The 27,963-nt window shown below is 38.3% G+C and overlaps 1 long non-coding RNA gene across 1 annotated transcript in view; it reads left to right on the top strand.

Annotated features, from left to right (window-relative positions):
• The window catches only part of LOC135254313 (uncharacterized), a 37,730-nt gene extending 10,074 nt beyond the window's left edge, over positions 1-27,656 (top strand). Inside the window, exons 2-4 of the long non-coding RNA XR_010329833.1 lie at positions 10,836-10,974; positions 27,053-27,293; positions 27,546-27,656. This is a non-coding gene — a long non-coding RNA (uncharacterized LOC135254313). The remainder of the gene's footprint in view (positions 1-10,835; positions 10,975-27,052; positions 27,294-27,545) is intronic.
• The last annotated feature ends 307 nt before the right edge of the window (positions 27,657-27,963 follow it).

Raw genomic sequence — 27,963 nt, 5'->3', positions numbered from 1 at the left:
TAACCAGTTTTATTGAATATTTGGAATTTGTTTTACGGTTTGGATATTATTTGTTTTCATTTTTTTTTTTTTTGCGGTGTCAAACATGTGCCTTTAAAACCATACATAGTTCATTGTATTTTCACATATTTAATTCTGTAGTCTGTGTTTATTCTTAACAAGCTTTGAAACTATGTCTGCTGTGCTGAAAGAAATCAGTGCATGTTATAATAATAATAATAATAATAATAATAATAATAATAATAATAATAATAATAATTTCCCTTGGTATAATTCTTGATCCGCACCATAAGATGTCTGCTTCACTTTGGTCTTTCTGTTTTCGTAGAAACTGTAATAAAAGCATTAAACTTATGATTTGATCAAAAGTGCTTTATCAGAACTGTGTAGTTGACTTCAGTTGTTGTTAGGTGAACCAGGCAGTACTCAAACCTTTTAGAACAATAAGCAGTGTTTTAAAAGGTTTGAGTACTGTCTGGTAACAGGAATAATTCTATTCTTATTATGTTCTTTTAGATAAATAATAAGCAATTCCAAAACTGCGTATTGTTTAGCTAGAAGAATGTAACAGGAATAGCATTATTCTTGAATAAAAACCTTGAGGTGATTGCATGGGGTGTAGCCTATTATGGATGACTTAGCAGTTTTTTTAAATAAAATGCAGATTTGCTTAAATCATGTCATGAATGTTCAAAAACGCTATTTCCAAATATTTGAAAATGTACTGATTAATGTCACTATTTGTGAATGAATGCAACTGATAGAGCACAGTTAGGCTCAGTAGTTATTTCCCAGTATTCTTCCCTGTGTGTTGTGTCATCAAACATATCGATGTGATACAGCATTTTCCTTTACTTGGCAAATAGTTAGTTAAAATTGATGGCATGCAGGTAACCTAATACACATGAACTACTCTCTGCAGTCCAGAGTATAGACACAGTTGTCATGTTTCACTTTAATGATCTCTGTAATACTGTTCCTTTTTTCCCTCTGTTAAAAACACATACAATTATAAAGTTACTGAACAAGACAGGTTTACTCAATGTGCAGTTTATGTCCTAAGGGATATACTGTAATGTGGAAATTTATCATGCAGATATATAGAATAGACCAGCAATGGCATAATTACAAATTAACAGGACATATGAAACACTGTATAGTTGACTGTTTGAAAGTTTGCCTAGTGCCATTCAGTCAAACAAATATGGTTGTTTGTCTTTACCTTTTGATAAAGCAATTGAATAATAATATAAATAAAAAATATAATGCAATACCGGCTTAAATTCTTTGCTCATCAAAATAAAACATGTTATGGATTAACAGATATATTCAAATTGCTGCCTGAAATTTTTTTCAATAAAGTAAATATCATAATGTACTCTCTCTCTCTCTCTCTCTCTCTCTCTATCTCTCTCTTTAAATATATATATATATATATATATATATATATAAACAGTTTAACACATCATTTATAGTGATCATTTTTAGTCACTTCCGGTTAACAGCTATGCACTGTCTTGTATGCCTACCTCTGCATGAGTGCTGGAATGAGGAGAATATGTGCCTGGAGTTAATGCTGATTGCAGCAGCTGGTTACACGTGAATCTCCATGGCAACAATAATGGTTGCTAAGCAACCATGTTCTTTTAGGGACACCGAAAGTGCCCAAAGGCTTACTAAAAATATATAGGAGTATAATACCCCATCGATGCCTCCACTCCTCTCCTGTTACACGCACGCGTGCACACACACACACACACACACGTATGCACGCATATTCACATAAACACACACACACACACAAACACACACACGGAAACACAAACAATGGAAATTGCTGAATACCGACCCACATTCTCCAGGCTTGATGCTTAGAAACCCATCGGTGGAGATCTGTGTATTCAAACCTCAATAAAAAAGAAAAAGAAAAAAAAGAACCTATGCGTTGCATCACCAAAGGGAAAAAAAGAAACCTTTATTCTGAATCTCATGATGCAGTAGAGCAGAGCTGACCTTCCCATGGGGGTTAGAGGTGATCTCAGTGTCATCAGGCTCAATATTGATCGATTGGCACAGTCAAATAGAAGGGGCATATTTACACCATCTTGCTGCTCCAGGCAGCAGTATCTCCTGCAGACCCAGGTGGCATGCACGCACGCTGTGGAACAAAGCATTCCATCAGCAAATGTGACATCATTGCAGTCAGCTCAGCTGTTTCTCCTTGCATTCTATAAATAGCGTGAACAAAAGTCGGGACTGTTTATGCAGAGAATATTTAACTCTCTTGACTCCATACCTAGAAAGATATTGCTTTTTTCTAAAGTAAATTTGCCCTGCTGGGAGGCTATATTGAACTTACTATCTTGGTGCCTTATTGATTTGTGCATGGTTATGTCTGTGTATACGAGTGTATATCTGTTTGTAATACATACATAAGTGCTGCAAATATGATTTATATAAATAATATATTTCTTCAGAGGAGAAGTATTTTTCAAGCATTTAAAGCACATATAAGAAACAGAAATACTGTACATTTTGCATTTTTGACTGAATTTAAATTGCTCCAATACAGATCATTTAAGTATTTGTACAGATCAAATTGTTTTGTTGGTTTGCTTAAGGTTTGGCAAATAGGGCTGAGGTATAATTCCTACTCATTTGGTTAAGAAGAATTCCTCCTAATTTGTCTTCTAAAATTGACAAGAACCATAAAATGCATGATCTCATGAATTGTGCAAGGGGATGAAAAAATGTACAGCAGAATTTAAAGATGATTGCTATTTACCAGAATGCCTTGTGAGATTCTAATTAAATGGGCAGATCTGCTTACTGGCTGAGGTCAGTTACTCTGCGCTCAAGTCACAGACAGGAGTAATTGTTAGGCCTTTGCTATTGAGCCACAATCAGTGGGAAATTCCTGTTGGTCTTAAGAAACCAACAGGGCTGTTTTGGGAATGCGAAGCAGTAGCACCAGTGAAATAGTGAAAGTGTGCAGGCTGCAGAGATGGAGGGATGGGGTGGGGGGGTGGGGGGGGGGTGCGCTTAATGGAAGCGCAGCTGAAATGCGGCAGGCTTGGCTCCGTCGCGGCCGCTGGCGGGCGGCCAGGGCCGCCGCGCGCCCCTCGCGAATCCGCGCACCGCCGTTGCCCGGGCGGGTAAACGCTCCGCATGCGGAAGAGGGCCGGCGTGCCATTGGACGGCCGCCAGGACGTGTGCGGGATGGATGCCACGGCCGGGCTCCACAGGCTGGCAGCGACCGGGACCATAAAGGCATCCGGCGCTCTGAATGTCCCTTTGTCTGGGGCGTGCCGTGCCAGGCAGCTTCTAATGAGAGATTTCATTGTTGCCGGGCTCTCGACATCAAGTGGGCTGGTGGACTCATTAACCTGACTGCAGCAAATAAAAAAAGTCAGCCACAAGAGACTCCCATGATAGCATACTTAAGGCAGCTAAACCTGCTTGTTGTATTTCTGGCATTAGCGTCACGCGTACGGCGGTAATGCCCCTCCTCAGGGTGCTCTAGGACGACGTCGAGTCCCGAATTTAAAATCCATATCATGTTTTCTCTTTAACTTCATTCAGCTCTCTCATTTGTAACAAATTATTTTTTTGTATTTAGAGTAAAAAAAAGAATGTGATGTTCACATTTTGCCTCAGACTCCTACTTTTTATAATAGCAGCAGTTAAAATATCAATTTGGGGTTAATAACACAGGTCACAGGTAAATTTAAACAGAAAAATATTGTGCTCACATTTTCAAAACGCTCTGAGCAGTGAAATGTTCACTTAGTAGGGGTGTACCAGGCACCCAGCAGTAGACATGCGAGGTTAGCCACACTTGACTCTAGATTTTAGCTCAGCTTCCTAAAAATATTCCTTTCAGGGGCGCACAGCAGCATTGCTTTGTGGTGATACATAGACAAGTTACACAAGAGCACACGACTCAGGAGCTGGCCAGGATTGCAGGTTTCTTCCCACTAGTGGGAAAAAATAACAGCTTTTATACCGATGAAAAAAAAATTCTGGACAGTAGGGTGCTTTCTTTTGAAATACAGGCAAAGCTTTTGAGAAATCTACAGCTGACAAACCAAATGTGCTCTACAGAACAAACTAGGAGAAGCATCATAATCTGAAAAAAATGATGTAGAGGTAGTATTGTGAAAGAGCCTCACTTTAGATTAATATTTACATTACAAAATTGTTATCTTTCCTAATTATTAATAGTATTTATATATTATGTGTATTAAAATTCCTTTTACAGTGGGGGTGGCTCAAATACAATAATGCTTACCTCAGAATTTACCGTGCGTGCTGTAGTGTTTGGGACAAAGGCATATTTCTTGATTTGGCTATGTAGTCCACAATTTAATATTTGTGATCAAACAATTCACATGGTTTCACCATGTAAAAAGTACATCACTTTTTACATATCCATCCTGTATTTGCGTCTAACTAGAGGTTAGCATCTTGCAGTGTAGCCTCTTTAGGCTGTTGATGACTTCCTCTGCAGACAGTTGTCACTCACAGATCCACGCCTGCCTCCTGAAGACTGTGGGACAGGCTTTTTTTCTGTAGCCTACCAGCCCTTACTGAGCTTGCCAGTGCTCTCTTTATTTTTAATGATGTTCCAAACTAATTTTGGAAGCTCTCTTATACCAGCACTAAGGAAGCAATTGGACACACCTGAATAATCAGAAACAGATGAGAAGCCATTTGTCCCAAACATTATGGTGCCTGGAAATTGGGGGATTACGTACAAAAAAGTCTTTAATTTCTATATGGTGAAATCAAAAGGTATAAAAATACCCCTTAATAAAAGCTGAGAATGTGCACTTTAATCACATCTTGTTTGCAATTCTAAAATTGTGGAGTACAGAGCCAAATAAGAAAAGAACGTTTCCCAAACATTATGGAGCTCACTGTATATACAGTATGGTGGAGTGTGCAAATATTTGGACAGTGATGCAAATGTATTTATTTTTTTGCTTTGTACTCCAGCACATTGTATTTGGAAGGAAAGGATGGATATGAGGTTAAAGTGCAGTGTCTGCTCTGATTTGGGCATATTGGTGGACGTGTCTAGGAATTACAGCCCATTTTGTACATAGTCCCCATTTAAGGGGAGCAACACTAATTGGGAAAATGAACATAATCTGAATTGAAATAGTCATATTTAGTACTTCGTCTCAAATTCTTGCAATTGAGCAAGTGAAACACATGTTTAGTTGAATTCAGGATGGGTGCTTGACTTTCTAATTGACTCTAGTTTTTGACCCTAAAAAACTTGGTTGATTTAGCAGTATGTTGATACTGCAAGGTGAAGCACCATCCAATGAGTTTTGAGACATTTGATTGGATCTGAGCAGATAAGATGTTTATGTATACTTCAGAATCCATCCTGCTGCCATCAGCAGTCGTATGCTCAGTGAGTACAACTGAGCCAGTTCCAGTGCCCGCAATACATGCCCAAGCCATAACTGTACCTTCATAATGTTTGGGTTGGGGGGTGGGGGTGGGGAGGAGGGTGTGTGCTTTGTATCATGAGCAGTTCCTTTTCTCACCACACTTTCATCTTTCCATCACTTTGGTGCAGGTTAATACTCATCCCATCTGTACATAAGACTTTGTTTCAGAACAGAATTTTTTAACATACTTTTTAGCGAACTCTAGCCTAGCTGTTCTGTTCTTGAGGCTTAGAAGCAGCTTGCGGTGAACGCTCTGAGTCAGGGGCATGCACAGGATTTAATAATCTGCCTGTCATGGGGGTGCCAAAGAAAAGAGATTAGCGAATGCTGGGGTGGAGGGAGGGAGAATTTATGATTGCAGGTAGCAATAACATTTTTTTTAAAAAACAATGATTCTTGACTTACCCAGGTGCTGGTGTGCTGCTGAATTCAGTATCCGTTTTCTCTGCATATTCCCCTAGTACTCTGCATGTAGGCTACCGATTTCAAATAAACATTTGTTATGTCTCACTGAGTTTCATGGTTTTGTGGTTTTAAGATAATGTTGGTATTTCTAATAAAGAATTTGAATGATTAACCCGATATGGTGCTGTAGAGAATGTAAATCGATGAATTATGATGCAAAGATGGTCACTAGGAATAAGAACAAGGCCCTTATCACTCTGTCATTCTGCAGACTTCGTGTTGCAAAGCATTTGGAATTCTCTCTAAACTTTGCTGAAATTTGAAGGTAGTGTTGCTATTGTCATTAATACTATTATTTCTCAGCAGATACCCTACCGTTAATTTTATGCAGGGGAAACAGAGGCACTGAATTGACCGGAACAACTGTTTAGAAATCTAGGCAAGGAGGACATTGGATGAAGTGAAAAATTTTAAAACTACCATCCACTCTCAGGATGGTACCTTTTCTGCCCTGGTCAAACCATCAAGCATGGTACATGTTTAACAAGATACCCAGATTTGTTACATGATTAACAGGATGCCAAGATACCAGATACCATTAACAAGAGTTAAACTCAGTACATTTCAAACAGATGATTGAAATTATCATTGTCAGCAGTTCCATCTCTGTAATTGTGTTCTATCCTATCTGTCCAAACTTTGTTGAGTTGGAATAATGTAAAAAATTAAGTTATCAACTTAATCAAGCCTCTGATCAAGCATTGACAGTGTATGATGGTTTATTTATAATGCACCTGTAAATACAGCTAGATAGGCTAGCTCACAGCAGAATAGTTCCAAAATACAACTTTTAACGCTACATATTTTCTATAGCTTTGCAAATATGAAAATGAAATGAAAGAACCAGAAAGACAAGATGTATTTAGTACTTTAAGTTGATGATCAAGTCCACTGCATTGTGATAGCCTACCAAGGTGATACACTTTTTACCTCAGAGTAGCGGGTGCATCCTCTTTTGTTTTCGAAGTGGGTCTATTAGCCAGCCAGGCTAGCCTGACTATTCAGGCTAGTAGCAATAGCTACTGCTTTGATGGCCAATTCTGTTAACATTAGGCACTATATCGTCATTGCTATCTGTTAGCTAGATAGCTAATTAGAGCAGGGGTGACTAACATTATGTTTATAGTATGGTCGATCATGGCAACTCTCATGCCTAGTTAGACTAGCTAACTGTCTAACGTTAACTAATTTGATATGGCTTGCTAGCACTAACGTTTCAGATCGTATTGCTAGGTAGCTATATGTAAATCTATATAATGTTACATAAATGTTATAGCTAAATGCATATTTTTTTATGTTTTAGCCTAGGCTACTAATATTGTGAGCTAATTGTGCTTGTCGCTATCATATTGCTAGCTACCCTTTATCTCTGTTTTTACCAAGTTGGATAATTGTAATACACACCTTAAACTCTATACTATACTCTCTAATGCAGGATCTATCAATTCATTTCACTAGTTTAAAAATTTTATGCCATGTGCCAACACAGTTTGTGGATAAGCTCTACTGAAAGAGTGATATACAATATGTGGTCCCAAATAGGACACATGGGGAATACTTTATAAAACTGCAAAATCTGTAAGTATTTTGCCTCCTGCTTTAACAAAATTGTCAATACACTGTACAGGGCACTACTCTACTAGTATGAATTAGGCTCTTTCAGCGATGGCTTGAATCTTAGGCAATCTGCCCAGTGGTGAGTACATGTTGTCTGAAGTACAGTAGACATATACAGGGCTATGACGGTTGTCAAAGATATGTGCTGTTACACCTTGACAGAGAGCAGGCTGATGTTAGCGTTAGGGCTGATCAGTTTCATTTCCTGTCTTTTGAGGCTTTCAGCAAATGCAAACATTTCACGTAAAATGTTTTTTGTGATTAATATTTATTAGGCCCTGATATTGACAGACAACAGTAACAGACAGAATCAAACCTAGATGCAAAAACACACAGCTGTCTAATAAACGGCTAATTGTCCTATTACTTTTGCTCCTGTACAATGGGGGGGACTATAAATAAAAATGGCTGTACTGCCTAACAGATCACCCGATATGGATGAAAATACCCTTGCATTAAAGTCAACAGTCTGCACTTCAACCTCATATTCGTGGTTTTATTTTAAATCCAATTTGCTGGCGTACAGAACCAAAGCAACAAAAATTGTGTAATTATATACGAAAACACATTCACGCACTCTTTCACTTTCTCACAGAAAAACTCACAAATAGTCATGTGGATATAGTGGTGGTAGAGATTGGTTTCCAGTAGATGACACAGTAAAAATGGGGGTTTAGACAGAGGTGATAAATTGAAGATCAGAAGGAGCGGAATTGTTAACACTGCAGTTAGCAAGAACAAAGGATTTCAAACAAATCAGCACAGCCACGGGGAATGAAGGGGAACTGAGAATGAAGGAGAATGAAGGAGAAAAACAAGAAAATGGACAAGCTGGGCAGCAGACATCTATATTCGCTGATGAGGATGTGGAGCATATGAGAGAAGGCCTGCAGTGGCAAAACGTGGTTTCTTTACACCAGTAATGCGGCTGTTTTAAACCAAGAACCACAACATCTGGGATCTGGGTTATCTATCACTTTAGAATTCAGTGTTCTGTTTTCTGTTTTCAAAGAAATTTGGTCAGTTTGGGGTGGGAAGAGAATGCACATGCAGTTATGGAACCAATCACAACCTCATGAGAAATACTGGTGAGTGGGGGGTGGGGGCGCTGGTGGCGGAATGAGGGTGAGGAGGTGGGGGAGTCTCTTCTTTTTGTTCTGATTACATCTTTTCATTCAGGTGTTGCTTTAGATTTTTTTCATTGATCATTTTACAACTGTCTCCTACATTGATGTGCTTTTTTATTTCCCATGCATACGGTGCCTACATTGTTCATCACCCAGGATGAAAGACACTAAATGCCTTTATGATAATAATTTACAAGACCATTCATTTTTCTTTTATTTATTTTAACATTTTGCATGAAACTGTAAATAAATCAACAAATATGCATGATGAATCTGTAATTATCACTACAATAAATTAATCATATAATTTGTCTGTGACATTCCCTTTCCTTGGGTTCTGTATATGAATCATTTAATTTAAACATACAGTCTATATAACTAGTGATGCAGCATAACCAGACCTTCTTAGCATAGAGTTCACATATTGGAGCCCAAGGCCTGTGCTTCATGTAGAACACTGGGTTATATGTGACTCCGCTCCCTGGGAAGATAATGCTACTGGATGCTCCTTTCTGTCCAGGCCCTCGTTATACAAAAAAAAAAAAAAAAAAAAAATGCAGCTTTGTAGCATGTTTCACTTTAATCAGCCAATGGATTCAATATAAAATCTTAAGAGGGAGATGTTTTGGAAAGAAATATTAGGAACCACATTCCACGTATTCAGACAAACCATGAACAAATTCACCGCATTTGGTGGCAAGCAGTGCATTGCCCAATCCCCCCCCACCCCCCCCCCCCCCATGCCCTTGCACATAAATTGTTTGTATTTCAGCGCTTGAATCCCATGCCAGCACTGTGCTTGATGGAAGATTGTAATTTCTGCAGTGCTCCATCTGTACAATATTTCTATCATGTGGAGTCTCTTCTCTTTTAATATAATACTCCTTTTTATCACTTGTCATGTTTCCATATGGGATTTGTAACCTGCATTGTCTTGTCTTTCGAATGTCCTAATAATGGTTTAGTTTCACATGCTCAAATAGATTGACTACCGATAGCTCATAGAAATAAAATGCTTTATAAAACAGTGAAAGAAATTACAATCTTGATTGCGGTGTCCATGTTTTTTTTTTTTTTTTTTTTTTTTTGTCAAAGCTTTTCCAAAAAAAGTATATTCATAGGGACATCAAAAAGATACAACTCTTGTGGCACTGACAAATTACAAATGAGGTTTCATTCGTTAAGGGAGCTGCTAATGTTTATTTAAATGCTATTCTATGTTGCATTATTGATTGGCTGCCGCAAAATTATCTTATAGCATGCACATGCAATGCGCAGACTAGGTTTTTGAAGGATTTGTTAGGAGGAGCCCGCAAACTTGATTTAGGCTCATGGTGCTGGGCTCAGTTTATCTGTGAAGAAAGATGCAAAGGAGAACTTGCTTTGTCACAGATAAAAGGGCTTTGATTTGGAGCTACTCGGAGAAAACATTGTCACTGCTATTATTACTGCTACCACAGAAAGCCAAATTACAGGCAAACCCATTGTTTTCACAAATAATAGCAGTGGAGACATACATACACAAACATGTGCGTCTGCACACACACACACACACACACACACACATACACATGCACACGCACACACGTACACACACACACATGCACACACACGCACATGTACACACACACAAACACACATAAACACGCATACTCCCACACACATGCACATGCACACGCACACGCACACACACACACACACACACACACATCATATCACTACATATATCTCATTTTCCCACCTTATAAAAAGTCTGCCTTTTATTTTTAAATTCTCATGAGTAATACATTCCATCGCTGTACAAAAATATTTTGAACTAAAATGTGTTTGATTATTTACTCTTATTCAACTACGTGTTTGGATGATTTGATAATCTACCTTGAGCTACTGAAATTTGTTTAAACATAACTTTTAAACTGCATAAAATATGTACGCATTTCCAGTATGTTTCTTGACATGATAACTATGCTTTGTCCATCGTCCTACACACTACTTAATAATTTCTATATTGAGAACAGTGTATTCATTTTAAGTAGATTCTCTTTTAAGTATCTTATCCAAAAACCCATAGAATATTTGAATTTAAAATGGCCACATAAATATGCCTGTGCTTCCCACGTTTCCATGTATTTATTTTCTCTATTATTTCATTTTTTTGCAGTTTTTCCAAGTGCAAGATTAAAGAGGCCAGCCGAGCTATTCTTCCTGCCAGACCTGAGGGCCCGGGGAAGCGAGGGGAACATTAATGCACTGCAGTTTGTCAGCACAACACTCACCAATGAATTGCAGTCTATCGACAGGTACACACAATGATCCAGAGGCTGCAGGAAAAAAACTCAATAAAAGTGAGCGATAACCTTACTGAGATGTTAGTTCTTTCTAATTTTCCGTAATAGACTTCTGTATGCTTCAAAATTTAATTTAACTGACCAGATTGAGTAGTCTATTTGGCCTTTTGTGCTCCTTGTCTATGAATAGTGCAAGGATTCAGCAGAGAAGAAATACAAAGACACATTCGGCATCTAACATTTAATTTTCAGATGCTTCCTTGGATACTGATAATAATAAATTCTAAAAACAAAATCTGTTACAGAAAAGTAAATAAATCAACACCTTAACGTGGCATAAAAATATTTTTTTCTATATCACTTGAATATATATATACTTTAGATTCATAGTGGTGTTTTACAAGATAGGGTAAAACATAGTATTTCACGGAAATATCAGTCTATTCAGGGTGCCCAAGCGTGAATGGATGCAGACCATGAGGCAAATAGTCATGGACATAAATATGAATAATTCATTCAGAACTAGTTAATATATATATATAAGGAATTGAAACAGAAGCAAAAGTGAAGGAAATTTTTATAGGAGCAGAACAAAAAACAGGAAATTTTTCAGAATCTACATATTAATTAAAACATTGTTTCGCTGTTTATGGTGTCCGTGTGTGTGTGTGTGTGTAGGTGTGTGCATGGGCTTGTATGTGTTACCAAAGGGAATAACCATTGTAATTTGATCAGAATCAATGGGGTATCCTCCATAATTCTTTATCAGAACTTCTCTGCCTGGTGTTCTAGCTAGTTGCTAGTAGCAACACCCATACATCTGATTCTGCATCCAGTTGTACCCCTGTTCTACAGAAACAGGTAAAGACTGAATGTGTCAGGCTCTTGATACTGTGCCATTAAAAATTTTGTTGTAAACAAATGACGCACAAATAGCATATATAGAAAATCAAAGCTAAATTTGTCTCCTGTGTTTCTTATTTGATGCTGTTGTACCACAATATAGCATAACCTTAAAATTAATATATGGAAAGGCTGAAAAACAAATTTAGCTCAGAATATCTTGCCAGATATGAGAGAATGACAGGGACACAATGTGATTATTATTATTATTATTATTGTTGTTGTTGTTGTTATTATTATTAGTATTATTATTATCAGCAACTAGTAAACAGATAATTAGCTGTGTATAAATAACTCACATATCTAAGTTGGGATTCACAGGGCTCATGCTTTCCAATAACATCTGTTCTGATTTAATTTTCAATTAAAATTTAGATTTTAGTTATTAATATTTTGAAAATGCTGCAATGATAATATTTCTTGAATTGATCCCTTCTGGGACATTCAGAAAGGATGCAAGTAACATTCTGCAGTGACTCCACACTGGCCTTATCAATATTGCAGTGACTCTATACTGTCCCTCTCAGAACTTCAGTGACTCCACACTGTCACTCTTTATACTTCCCCTCTCAGAACTGCAGTGAATCCACACTGGCCTTATCAATATTACAGTGACTCTATACTGTGCCTCTCGGAACTGCAGTGACTCTATACTGTCCCTCTCAGAACTTCAGTGACTCCACACTGTCACTCTTTATACTTCCCATCTCAGAACTGTAGTGATTCCACACTGTCCCTTTCAGTACTGCTGTGACTCTATACTATCCCTCTCAGTCAGGGGTGTAGCACAAATTTCTGGGCCCTATACATAAGCAATCTCTGTGGGCCCCCTTCCTCTCTTGATTCATGTCTCTCACGCAACATTCCAGGTTTTTCGAGGGCCCTCCCCCCATTCGGGCCCTGGGTAGTCAGTCCCACTTACCCCCCCCACTACGACGCCCCTGCTCTCAGTACTGCTGTGACTCTATACTCTCTCTCACAGTACTGCTGTGACTCTATACTGTCTCTCACAGTACTGCAGTGACTCTATACTGTCTCTCACAGTACTGCTGTGACTCTATACTGTCTCTCACAGTACTGCAGTGACTCTATACTGTCTCTCACAGTACTGCGGTGACTCTATACTGGCCCTCTCAGTACTGCAGTGACTCCACATTGTCACTCTCAGTACTGCAGTGACTCTATACTGTCTCTCACAGTACTGCTGTGACTCTATACTGTCCCTCTCTCAGAATGGGAGGGAGACTCCTGAGCCACTGCTTTCTTCCCACTCAAAGCTGCATTCTTTTATACATTATTTTCTCCTCCTCATAGAGACAAAAGAGCCATGTGGGACAGCTTGCCATCTGTGCAGGTATTCTGCATATTCCTGCTCTCTCTCTCTCTCTCTCTCTCTCTCTCTCTCAGTCCCTCTCTCTCCCTTTCTGCAGCTTGCAGCAGCATTTCTCCTGCATGTCAGTGGCCACATTAAACTGAGGCCTTATCCTTCCTGCCTCACACTTGTTGATCTCCCAATCTCCCAGGTTCCATCTGCCTCGGTGCTTCCCAATGCCTTGGCATACATTGCCAAGGACACGAAGGCACCACAATAAATAAATGAATAAATAAATAAATAAGCAGCAGGCAGCCTGAGGCAAGTGGATGACTTTGAGTGCAGGGCAGCTAGAGGTCACACTTGACAAGCTCAGGACCAAGTGACACCATTAACAGGGGAAATGAGAAGCCACTTCAGGCTTGTCTCAACATGCATGTCCCCGTAAACCCGAAAATACATTTTTACAGCCGCTCTCTAACAGCCTGTTGTGCCTCCTCGTACAATATGTACAGGAAGAATAGTCTAGAAATGTCTGTGAATTGCCCCCAGCAATCATGTTCAATATCCGGGTTGAGTGTATTAGCAATGCCATAACGGACCATTTGCTTGCATTTTTCATTTTCACCCCAATTTAGGATGGCCAGAACTGCAGGTTCGTTGCTGCAGCGTGTTCCATCCATACACGGGGGGATTTACACTGGCACATGTGCAGCCCGCTTCTTAGCACTGCTGCTATTACTGTATCAAAGGGCCGTGCAGCCAGCAGTGGCCTACTGCAGGTGCTCAACTGCTTGGGAAGTCCCCAGTGGCCAGTGAGGAACGGGTTGCCCTGTTAAATAACCCCCCCCCCCCCCCTCCTCTGGGTGATGCTGTGGCCTGGGGAGGGAGGTTTGTCCAGGTTGGCACTAGCCATGAGTGGAAGTAGGGGAAGGGGATATAAGGATTTTATATTGTTCAAATCCCAAATTTAACCCCTGGCTATGATTATATTTAAACCAATGGTGACTGATTTTGTCACTGTAGAACTGCCGGACTGCATTGCGTTTTTTTCCCCCCATGCTGCCAGGCTGATCACAGCATGAATGTCTGACAGTATGATAACTGCCCTGAAAAACTGCAGTGACCACAGTTTCATGGTATCAACAAGAATCAAAATGTACTGCTAAGAATGAATGGAATTTATATCAACATATATGTACTGTCACCTTCAGGTGCCCAATGTTTCCTGATTATGAAAAAAATTGATTAATGTTGACAATTTAAATGAAGGACTTCTCTATGAAGTGCATTTAGAGAAAATGACAACTAGCTTTTAAAATAACTAGTAAAAACCATTGTTTAGTAATCATGTTGCTAATTAGGCTTTGTTTATGAATTATTTTGATATAAAATACTGTGATGGGCATTGTGTACCATCTAAACATCTGATAAAAGTATGATGAGCTTTTTTTTGGCCATATTGCACACCGCTACGTGGAAGTCTGTCTGTGCCCTGTATATGTGCTGTACCTGAAGGTGCACCTCTTTGAAGCCCCTAAAATTACTACAGTGCACTTTATTTTTCAGCTTAGAGTCAGATAGTTGTGTTACAGCTATTGAGTGTAGCACAGCTTTACAACTTTAAGAGTTAAGTGGTCATTACCGTTCATTTAAAGTGTTCTGTGGGGTCCGTCCACTTTCTGTTTAAATATCATAAAATGCAATTTCAATGCAAAAACATATTAGAATGTCAAAGCTTAGAATGTCAAAATTTTTATGCATGTTGATGTAAGCATCTGAGTGTGAGGAAATGCACATTTTAGGCGCGACTGCGATAATATCACATCCGTGATGATATTTTGATACTGCAACACAGCAGGAGTCTTTGAAACTAAAGCTGCTCAGAAAAACAATGAAAAATACATTTTATTTTTTTGGAAAACAGCAATGTTCTGCATTCCATATTGATCAACAGATGAGTGTGTCAACACATGTATATTAATTAAAAACAGTATTTTTGGTATTTTGTGTAAAGGAGGCAACTGGAAAAAAAACAGGTTATGTGTTAAGTACATCATAGCAAATCAGTGCTGTTATTTATCTTCTTACCAGATGTTCCTATTCAGGGCAACGTACATGGCTTACTATGCACCTGTTATCCATTTATAGTGCCTGATATTAACTGGAGCAGCGCAGGTTAAGTACCGTTCTCAAGGCTACATCAGCAGAGCCTCTCTTTTTTTACACCACCTTCAGCTCTTAACCTCCTACTCGACGCTGCCATTGTTCTGCTCCCTGCGTGACTGCGCTTGCTGTGTACCCCTACCCATAGTTTCAGAACTGTGTTGTCATTTTCATCTTAATTAATACGCGCACCTTAATTATGAACGAGGTAGTGTATGCGTGCGTGTTCGTGCGTGCGTGCGTGCGTGTGTGTATGTGCATGTGCTTGTGCGTGCGTGCATATGTGCATGTGTGTGCATGCATGTGTGTGAGTACGTGTGTGTGCTTGCGTGCATGTGTGTGTGTGTGCACTCTACATTTCCCAAAACTGCTGTACCCCTTGTTCACAGCACTGAGTAAGAATGGCATTGCAATTACCGGTACAACTACACAGTTGACCCATTTATTTAATCGATATGCTACGAATATTAAAAGAGCATACCGATACACTCAAGAATAGTTATTATCTGTGAATTTATATTAATCTGTTTGATTGTGCTGGTTAGACAAGGGTTCAGAAATGAATGTGATAATTATCGGCAAAAAGAATCTGTTTACATATCATTGTGATTCCCTCTCCCAGTATTAACTACTTTCATTGTGTTATTTTCTCACATTGTCATGACTTTAATGAGCACAATGCTTGCATTACAAAATTATTTTTTGTAGTGTAAATTAAAATTGTGTAGTTTTTATTCACAATATACTTCACACATTGCATGCAGACTTTATGCACCAGTTATTTTTCCACTGTATTTGAAATATTTTAATTGAGTTCATTTGCATTTTTCTCCAATAAAATATGTTAGTTTAAAACAGTGTAAATATATATGACCTTACTGATTTTTTCCATTTTTGTTCCCTGATATATTCTGTGAACAAGATTAAACAGCTGGCTGATATGACAAGGTCATATACTGTATGTGTGTATGGAACAGAGCAGGGATACCTTCTGTAGGTCTAGTAATGAGTCGAGCGTATCCAGCAGACACTGACGATCCTCTTTTATTTGCCTTCATGATTGGAGTATTGTGTATGACAGAAATATTTAATGATGGCCCTTTCTCCTGAGCTGTTTCCTGATGCCGTGCGATTGGCTACACAGGCCACGCAGGCGGAGTCTGGGGTTAGGAAGCCGTAGAGATCCGAGGCAGAGGCGGATGGGGGAAGGGAGGAGGAGATGGGGGGTGATGAGAGGGGGGGGGGGGGGAGCAGCTGTTTCTCTTTTCTGTCATTATCCTGACCGCTCTCACTGAAACCCATTTGATGAAAGTCAAATAATGCGCTGGCCGTGATTATGTGATGACAGGAATTTACCTACCAAGTTAATCCCGCATTGGGGTTAGATTTCGATTAATTTTTTCCCTGCTTGCACTGTCATCTCTGGGGGTGGGTAAGGAGGGGGGAGAGGAGGGAGGGGGGGGGGGGGGGCTTCAGGCTTGCTTCTTAACCAATGTGGTTGAGGAGGGGGGTGGGGTTAATGTACGGGAGGTGGGGGAGGGCTGGGGCAGATACAGCACATTAGAAGAATTCAGACGCAGCAAACGGATAGCTCTCCTTCTGCACATAGCTTCCATTGCTAGTTCTGGCCATTCCCGGGCAATAGGAGGGAATATCATGCTGAACAAATGAAGCTGTAAGTGTTTTCACGGCCACAGTGCTCTCTGAGCGAAGACAGTACTCTGAGATGGTGGATAATGCCGCATATTAATCAGAATCTCGGCCCCTTTGGAGAACAAAACCCTCGAGGTTGAGATTTTCCTGCATTCATTTTAGTATTTAGATTAAAATTAATGCAAGATCTTAGACTTCCTAGTAGGCTGACAAGAGGATATTTTGCCCCACTGGGTATTCCATGCTGAGAGAATTCTGTGATTCCAGTTTGGCACTTTAAGGAACAAAAAAAAAAAAAAGATCACATACCGTACAGTATTTCCTGTGTCTAAGATAGTGTGGGAGGTCAGAGATCAAATCTCTGTGGTTGATCTTTCCTTACGCTGTAAAGAAAGACATCTGCAATAAATAATTCAAAATTTAGTTTTACATCTGAAAGGATGTAATTTTAAGAGATATCAAATGTCCTCTATCTGACTGATACATGACACAACTCTTGGTTCAGTGTAGTTAATTTAATTGTAAATAAATCCCACAACCTTCATAATTTCTCATGTAACCACGCAACAATTCAAAATTACATTATTAGACAGCAAATTTACTGCCATGTAATTTTTGACAATTTTCATATTTGTTTTCAGTTAAAAAAGACACACCTGCTTTGGACAAAATGAATTCTTTGTGTTGTATATTTATATTGTAAGACAAAATATGAAAGTAAAAGTCATGTAATGTGTTGGCATAACTTTTGACATTATAGTTTTTATTATGTGAGGTAAAGAGGGAATTTGAAATGAAGCACTCAATGTTGGTAATATAGTATTATACTGAAATGAGTTCTTCATGTTTGTTTCACTACAAATTTGTTAGGAACTGATACAAATGAAATTAGATTTCTCTCTGGGCCATTACCAGCAAAATGAACACATAGAATGTGATGTCAAATTGCGTATAACCCATTTGAAAGCATTTACCAGAGATTGAAATCATAAGTCTGCATTACAGAAATTTGGGATTTAGAGAGAACACTCAAATCATCTTTGTTCCTTTATAACATTATACTCCTGGCATTCTCCATGTAGAGAAATGACTTTCTCTCCCTCTCTCTCCCATTTACATATTTGCAGAATAAACATCATATGTCACCAAAATGCGTAAAATGTATTAGAACTCTCTAAGGCATTTTAGTTGGTGTACCCAAAATCAATCACCTGTTTTGTGACAAGAGTGCCCTAAAACTGCCCATCAGATCAGTCTAAATCACGTTTGCCAAAGTACGTCTACTGCAGTGATGTGGGGAAGATCTGCACTGAAAAGAAGTAGTGTGGGTTTATGAAGTCCAGCTCCTGACTGATTAGCTGGAATGCTTCAGCAGTTCAAAAATGGTTGATCTTCCGAAGCTTGGATCTTTTGCATCACCAGCACCTAAAGCCTCAAAGTAGACTACCCCACCCTGGCCCCACGCTATCCTCAAGGAGAAGCACCAACATTAACAGGCCGTTACCCCCGCCGTGCATTCCATGTCTTATAATACACATGCACATACACACACATACACTCACACACACACACACAGCCACATGCACACACACATACTTGCATACGCACGCACACACACACACACACACACGCACACACAGCCACGTGCTCACACATGCTCACATAAGCATGCGCACGTGTGCCCGCACACACACACACACACACACACACACATACACACACTGACGTACACACATGTGGATAGACCCTCTCTGTATTTCCCATCTCTCCCCTCTCCCCCATTGTCTTGGTAAACACGACCAGAGACAAAAGACAAGCTTTATGCTCAAGTGTAGCCTAAAATAGAAAAGAATACCACGGATAAGCTACAATTCTCCAAAGCACTTGAACCAACATTCATATTGACCAAAAGTAATGGGTGCTTTTACCCCTCCCTTCAGTTCAGTGAGCCAGCCCAGTGCAGAAATGTTGGGCATTCCTTTATTCTGCTACTTGCTCTATTCTGGCTGCTATTTCCAGGAAAGTGCAATCTTTGCCTTAGGCTTTAATTATGTCCAATTTGCTTAGCTGGGCCTAAAACATTTGGGGGGGGGGGGGGGGGGGGAGCTCTGACCTATTTATTAAAGCAATGTTCCCTTTCAAAGAGTCAAAATGAAGCTGCACGGAGAACATTTGAGGGAATCTGCGTTAATAAAATGTTATTCTAACTGACAGATATCCTTTGCTTCTTCCTCTGTTTTTTTTTGCGTGTTATGCTAGGCTTTGCACATTTAACCATCATTGGAATTAGGTCACTATTGTTTCCGTAGCAAATAATTTGAAATGAATAGCACTGGTAATTTTAATTAATTCTTAGAGCTTTAGGTAAAAGAATGGGATTTCCGTGTTTGCACTGAGGCTCCCTGTCCAAATTCCAGAAATAGAGCAACTTGCTGAGGGTTTATTTCTATTGTTTTGAAGGGAAAACAGTATATTCATGCATTAATATGTGTTAGCATTCAAATGCATATATATATACACACCTTTTAATTAGCATTTTGTAACATGATTTGGAATGATTTTAAATGTGAATCTAATTACATTATTCAACGTTGTTAATATTTCTGCACAATATCCAAGCCCCTGTTCGTTATTGAAATGAACAGCGTACATATTTGCAAAGCTTTAAGATGTCCCAAAGCCCTTTAATGTTTTATCACTCTGATTCACCATTTCCCCAGAAACACGCTGTTCCAGACAATGCAGTGAATCCACCAAAGCCCCCATTACAGCCCATCAACATGCGTTTGCTATTTAATTTATGTAAATTGGACAGCAACACAGGAAAAGCATTAGACAAGTTTATGTCAAAGAGAAAGCAAGATTTGACTATTAAGGATGAGTTTAATTTTATTCTTTGAAAGAGACTCTGCGACTTTACATTTCTTTGTGCTCTGCTGTATCTGAGTATATCACTATAACTTGCTTTAAAAAGACAGTCATCTATATGTTGTCCTTAAGAATATATTTCCTTTATTTCTCTTATTCAAGGAGCTATATTTAGCCCACAAATCTTGTTTTTTTCAATACTTTGTATCTAATCACATATGTATTTATTACTGTATGCTTTGTTTTTGTGAAAATAAGCAGAATTAAGAATATACTTGTATGTAAGGCAATGATCCTAAACACACATGTTTAGATATTTTTGTTTTTTTGGGATATTAGTAAGATTCTGTTGTCACTGTGGATGTATATTCATGTATGTGTGAATTATTTGCATCTACGTACTGTTTTCTTTGTATATTTATGTGTAGCTCAGTGCAGTTAAACTCTCCAGATATCCAGGCATCTCTTTGCTCCTCGTCATAAACTGATCACATTGCATGTGACTCTGCTGTCATTGCATAGAGTGTTCTGTTGACAATCCATTAACATTGTTTATTCCATTCGCCTGTTGACAAAAATGTAAATTCTTTCACTCAAAGATACTTACTTGGATGATTTCGAAAAAAGGACTAACCTGGAGAATGAGGAGAGCTGGGGAATGCTTTCCTTTGGTTCAGTCCTTTTTAAAGTTACCTGGGTGAGGAGCTTTGTGTAATATTGTTCTGACTGTTGAGCGGCAATCTGTTCGTCGTTACATTTTTGGTAAATCCCTTCAATATTTCCCATTTGAAAACCGCATTTAAATTGTAAGTAAAGTGTTATTCTGCTCACGCATTAAAACCCCCAAAACAAACAAACACTGAACAAGCTTTGTTGATTGGCTGTGCCTGCATCACCCCCCTGGTGGTGAAGTCCAGTACTGTTGTTACTTTGTGGGGACTTTGTGGGGACCTCTCACTGAGCAGACCCTGAGCAGTATGAGGACTGTAAGCCAAGCCACTGAAGTTGCATGCCTGTTTTATTATGATACTTCATCTTTTTACTTTTTAAGGATGAACGAGAGAACTTTCTAGAATTCGAACTAATAGCACAACATTTGGTTTTGAATTGCATTGTCAACTTTTAACTTTCAACTACTAAAAGTAAATTATCAACATGGACTTTTTTTTATTGTGTATTTACTGGTCATTGAATTTGTCCTGCATTAATTAACTGTTAATTTCTCTTTTTGTGTACAAATCTGATGCAGGATAATTGGGAGACGTGTTCTTTGCCATGCAAGGCTGGTGGGAATATCAAATCAATTCAAATTGAATTTATGTGACACTTTTTACTGTCTTTCACTATGGGGGGTGGGGGTGGGGGGGGGGGGGTGATTGGGAAGATTTGTCCCAGGCCCAGGCCTGAGGGGAACCTAGGATGCAGGGTGTAACTATTTTTAATCTGTTACAAAATGCATGAGGAGCCTGAGCATTGCTGCGGCCCTGCCCCGGCCTGACACCTTCAGACCCAGCCAAAGGTGACAATGGCAATGAAACTCCCTAGATGGCATCTAAAAACCCACCTGGTTCGTCAGGGTATAAGTTCATAGGGACGAGAGATGACTACGCCTATTTTAGTCTGGTTGTATGAGCCATCTAGAGATGGAGGTCCTGGGGTGGGGAGGCCGACTGAAGTGGAGGAGGGGGAATGAGGGGACAGCGATGGTGACAGCTCCATTTTTGGTGACCCTCACAAGGGAAAAGATGAATTTGACATACCCACGGTTGCATGCCCATGGGTGGTAGGCCTCCGTTAAAAAGGCTAATGTAACTTCACAACAATATACAATGAACAGAATATGACAAACCAAAGATCAGTGCCAAAATACGGTGACTCGACTGGATATGTTTATTTCCGTTTATGCCCATCCGAGCAGAGAGCCCCTCGTCATGTGACCCTGCAGAGACATAGGCCTAGATTAAATCAAAAATTTACATTACATTACATTGCAAGTGTTCACATCTTCTTCATATATAAACAGTTTGGCAATTACAGTGTTGAAATGAACTTTCATGAACTGTCCATAAAGAAAAAAAAAATAAACAAAAAAATAACAGAGCAATAATTTAAGGACAAATAAATTCATGTTGCCCCTTGAATAAATGAATTAAATAACAAATCTATATAATTTATCCAACACATTCAAACATTAACAGTTCTTAAGGTGAGAAGGAAACCAATGACTGGAGATATACAGTACAGTGAAGCCTGTTTAAGCTTTTGTAACGCTGGAGAATATCAGCACACAGTGCAGAGGTCTCTGTAAATATCCAAACTGGTCATGCTCTGAGAACTTCATAATTTGATGTCTGTCCAACCCACTTAAACATCAGCATTTGACTGGTAGCACCCTCAAAATTCATACTAATCCTATGAATGAGGGAGAGAAAAATGGCAGATTTTTGTTACGGTTCGTATTGATTTGGAGAAACCCATCAAGTCACGTGATGAGAGGAGTCCTTCTTCCAAAGGATTAGGGATTAATATGAATTTCTGGGTACTGCAAGTCAAACCCCGATGTTTAGGTTGCTTTGACAGATGTCAATTTGTGATGTTCTCTGAGCGCGACCAGGTTGAAGTATCAGACACGTAAAATAATGCAGACATACTCTGCTAACACACAAGCATGTGTGTCCTTTATAAAACATCATAAGCATACTTATTATAAAACATTATAAGCATACTTATTATAAAACATAAGAATGCTTATTATAAGACATTATAAGCATACTTATTATTATAAAACATAAGAATGCTTATTATAAAACATTATAAGCATACTTATTTATCATGACAACAACATGAGAGTAAAGGAACATTTTACAGCATTCAGTATATTGTAGAGCCTTTGATACAAAACAGTTTACTAAGTAGGTTAATGATGTCATTAATACTGTGCTTCATTGGTAAAGATGATACGCACACTTTTATAAAAGCAAAGTGAACTTAATTTTAATCACTTTGATCTTAAAGGGAAATATGATTGAATCACTCTTCTAAGTGACACACAAATAAACTTGATTGATATATTACTTTTAAGAATGATGATGTGAAGTTGACATAATTGTGCTCGCAGCTTGAAGAAGTTGTGTCTCACTCGTACTTCGTCCTCAGTTTGCTTTGGCATTTTCATTTTTTTAGAGGACAATGAGGTTCTCCCATAATTTAACATCAAATAAATCAAAATTCAGAGCACGTGAGTGAAAATGATTTGTTCCATGATTAAATCAGAATTTGAAAATGCCCGCTGACCAAGATTAACGCAATGCAGTGCTGGTGTGGACCAGTGAAGTACAAGCAGAAATAATAGACATGAAGGTCTGCCTCTAGGCGTATTATTTGTGATGTGTTCTCGGTGGGTTGAAATTGTAGTGTTTTTTTTTTTTGTTAGTTTTTTTTCTTTGCCAGCAGTAAGCATGAAGTAGTTTGTCATTGTCATGTAGTCATTATTCCAATGGTCTGGTAGTCTGCTAACTCTGTTTGGACAGATAAACAGATATACTTACAGATAATGGATGTCTTGTTTTTGGCAAATGTTGCAGACTAACATTTTTATATTTTAGTATGTTCTTAAATGAATGAAGGTTGGATGTTAATTGCCTCCTGTATAGCAGTGATTATTTTTTGCTTCTTTTCTCACTTCATACTGCCTTTAAAATCCCATGGGCCCTATTACCCAGTTTATTTTTGGGGGCTGACATGTTTTCTTTCTCTGTATGACAGTATACTACATAATATATACATATATAGATATACATGTATACAGAGAGAGAGAGAGAGAGAGAAAGAGAAAGAGTGAGTGTGTGCGTGTGTGTGTATGTGTGTGACAGAAAGAGAGAAAGTGTGTGTGTGTGTGTGTGTGTGTGTGTGTGAGAGAGAGAGAGAGAGAGAGAGTGTGTGCGTGTGTGTGTATGTGTGTGACAGAAAGAGAGAAAGTGTGTGTGTGTGTGTAAGAGAGAGAGAGAGAGAGAGAGATAGAGAGAGAGAAAGAGAAAGAGTGAGTGTGTGCGTGTGCGTGTGTGTGTATGTGTGTGACAGAAAGAGAGAGAGAAAGTGTGTGTGTGTGTGTGTGTGTAAGAGAGAGAGAGAGAGAGAGAGAGAGAGTGTGTATTGAAAATTACCTGAATGACAGTAAATAAAGAAAGGCTCCATTTAGCATTGTAATGGTTTCTCTGAGCAGATCTTCGACTAATGCCTCCCATGGATCTTGTGAAGTGCTTGTCATCAAAAATGTATGAGAATGTCCCTGTATGTACATACTGTAGGTCTAAATACATTGCTTCCTGTTATGCATAATTGAATCATTATAAACTCGTGTGAAAGCAGGGTCAGTCCAGTCGCTTTGTTAGACCATGCAAGGGAACATACTGAGGGGTCAAATCATTCGTAATTCATAATCAACTGTATATCAATGGAAAATTAAAAGTGCTGCCTCATTCTGTATGAGATGGTGATGTGAAGTTTGGTCCTCATATTGTATGTTTAATGATAACAATTGCAATACCAAAGCTATTTCCCATGTTCTGGTGAAATACACAAAACAAAATTGAAATAGTGATCACCGTTAATTTGGGTGCCGTGTCTGATAACATTTTTGATAACCTCACCCCTGACTAAAATAAATAAATAAATACCAAGCTGAAAGATAATATTTACGACCCAAAATTCTCCTTCCTTTTTTATTCTGTGAGCTCTTTTAATTTTTCTAATTCAGTCTTTTCCAGAAGTTCAGAGTGCTGAGTCATAAAACATTAATATCCAAATTTCCTTTTAATTTCCCCCTATGACATTTGAAAAGGCAATTATTTTAAAGACGTATCAATGGGCTGAACTGAGGGTTTTGGGCCACGACAAGGACAACTGTCCACTTGAACAAAAGGAGGACGTTAGAACACATTAGCTGGACAAACTGAAACCGGATTTTCAGTGGCGGCTAATACAATCATCCCCGACATAGCAGCCGATTATGAATGCACTCAGTGCAGCCCTATCCTCGCACGAAGTAAGGAGAAAATTCCTTCAAATGAAATAATTTGATGATAATATGAGGCAGGCACTGACCTTTAATTATAAAGAACTGAGAAGAGCAAGTTGTGCCTTTATGTCCCCCAAATGTCAACTTATTTATGAAATCAAAATGGAGCAAGTTATGTCTCCGTAGGTAATATATGCAATCATTGCAGTCAACAAAAGTTTCCTCCGAAACAATTGTTTATTGTTTGTTTGTTTTTGTTGTTGTTTGCAAAAATACACATATAATTGAGGTTTTTTTGAGTTTATCAAGAATAAAGTATGTTTTAATTAATGTAAAGGCATGTTAAATAGCTAAATTATCCTCCCATGAAACTACAGGATGAATAATATCCTCTCATTAAACTTTACTCACAAAGACAAATAAACAAATGCAAATGTGCCTCTCATTATTTTCCACAATAAAAGCCAAGGCCTTGAATATTCATTTTGACCACAGAACATTGCAAATCATATAATTTGCATATGATTTCTGATATATTTGCCTTTTAATGTGTCTTCTTTTGAAGCTTATTTGTTTTATAAGTTTAGTTATGAGTGTATTCATCCATGACTCCTAAAATCAAATCACATATAATCTCTCAGCACCTGATCAGAAATGTATATAGTCTTGGTTTATGGATAATAATTCCCTGACTTCTGAATCAGGCTAATTAACCAAGTCTCTCTTGTATACAGCACTGTGTTTAAGTATATTTAAAATGGCAAATGAGCACTGTAGTAATCAGTCATTATTGGAATATTTACATCCAGATTCAAAACAATATGGTGGACGTCCATGTCCAATTTAATCTTCAGATGTGAATAGTTTACATATATGTAGCATGAGTAACCAAAAATATGTTTTCTCATATGTGTTACTGAAAAGAGTAACACAGTTTAGAACTTTCAAATGCACATAAATACTGTAAATAAATACATAAATAAAAAATCAATAGCACTTGGTGTAATATATTGGTGTAAGTATACTTGACATATTGGAAAATTCTAAATAACTAGTAATTCAGCAGCAAGTCAGTAGCATTGTTGCCCATAATGCTTTTAAGCTTAATTGTACTTGAAATTGCATAATATCTTTGCATATAGACTTACAACTGTATTCAGTCAACATTAGTCTAACAATATTGACTTACAAGAACATGCAGGCATTACACATTTTCATCACAAACTCAATGTGATTAGTTTTAGTGATTGTTGAACTTGCTGCCAAACTCTGTTTGTGAAGAAAAAAATTATTATTGCATGCAACTGTATGTAAAAGTTCAGGACTAATGTTGATTGAATCCCAGACTGCTCTGGGTTGCCTCCAAGGTAGTAGGTTGAACCTGTGCTTTAATGCTATTGGCTGAAGAATAATAGTAAAAGGAAAAGACGGAAAATAATATGCAATGTAATGATATCAATTGCCTAACCTAAGAGTGGCTTCATTACTAACAGGTTTGCTGTTTCTTAATATCTTGATATGCCACTATTCATTGACTCACTTTCAGCTTAATTCATGTACCAAATGCATTACAAATGCTTTTTACTTGTCATAAATTTCACACAGAAGTATGTATCCATATTTCCATGTGGATAAAGGCAAAAGCTTTTAGCTTCTGACTTCTTCACAAACAGAAACAGAATTACAGCTTTTAAAAATTTTTCCTAACAGAAAAAAACTTGCTCACTGTAGGAGTAACTAAAATATTACGGTTGCATTTTGTTTTTAAGATCCAAAATAGTTTGCGCTACTACTACTAATATTATGAATATTATTATAATAAATTATTATTATTATTATTATTATTGTTATTATTATTATTATTATTATTATTATTTGCTTTAATGAATGATGTCCCCATAAAAAACCCTTAAGACGCCCTATGCCTTTCTGTTTAGGTGGGCTGTACGGTGGATGTCTGAAGTCAGTTTTAGGGTTAGAAACACTTAGATTAATAAGCAGGGGGCCTCTAAACCACCCAAGAATACAATGTTTGTTCTGTACAACATAAATACAATATAATGTATTTATACTTGTACAAGTGCACAAGTATAAATATTTGCTGGCCATTATTTCATTTGAATGTTAGTCCATCCATCCATCCATCATCAAACCTGCTTATTCCTGGTCAGGGTCGTGGGGTGCTGGATCCTATCCCAGCATGCATTGGGAGAGAAGCAGAAATACACCCTGGGCAGGTCACCGGGCACAACGCACGCTATGCACTCACACACTGCCTAGGGGCAATTTAGACCCTCCAGTTAACCTAACCTGCATGTCTTTGGACTGCGGGAGAAAACCAGAGCACCCAGAGGAAATTCCACATAGGAAGGCCCCGGCTGGGATTTGAACCTGCGACCTTCTTGCTGTGAGGTAACAATGCTACCCACTGCACAAATGCTAATTTACATCATGAACATATGGTGAAATGCAATGCACAGTTCATTTTACATTTTATTTTAAACTTTGAAAACCAGTTGCTAAAGTCCAGAATTGTTACAATTATTGTCATATTAGAATAAAGTAGAGGGTGTAAAGTACAGAGGATGACATCAGTTGCATAGTGTTCAAAAGTATAACAAGATGGAAAATGATTTTACAATTTATTTTCCTGTCCATTTAAAGGAAATGTTCCTGTGGGCCTCTGACTATGAGGCATTTGTGCCATGGACTGCTGGTTACAGTAACTGTGAATGTGGGAGGTACAGTATAATAAAAAGCCAAGAAAGTGTTAATTGCAAGACCTTGTAACACATGATTTTATTCATAAAAATCTTTTTTCCATCTTTTAACCAGTATCTATTGTGCTTGTTTTAAGGATAAGTATACAAAAAGTGAATTATCCAGACATGAAGCCCTAAAGTTAATCATCGACATGCAATGTAATGAATTTTAAATGGGTTCCATTCTTGCTTGGAGCTTAGTGGCCTAACAGCACAAAGCTGACCTGCTAAGGACTTAACTGCTAAGTCACAACTGTACAAAAATCCTATTATAGAGCTGGACAGAGGTAAAGGTTTTGACTTATAGATTTGACTGATAG

Source organism: Anguilla rostrata, chromosome 4 (genome assembly GCF_018555375.3).
Source record: "Anguilla rostrata isolate EN2019 chromosome 4, ASM1855537v3, whole genome shotgun sequence".
NCBI classification, from domain to species: Eukaryota; Metazoa; Chordata; class Actinopteri; order Anguilliformes; family Anguillidae; genus Anguilla; species Anguilla rostrata.
This window is presented reverse-complemented; position numbering and strand designations above follow the sequence as displayed.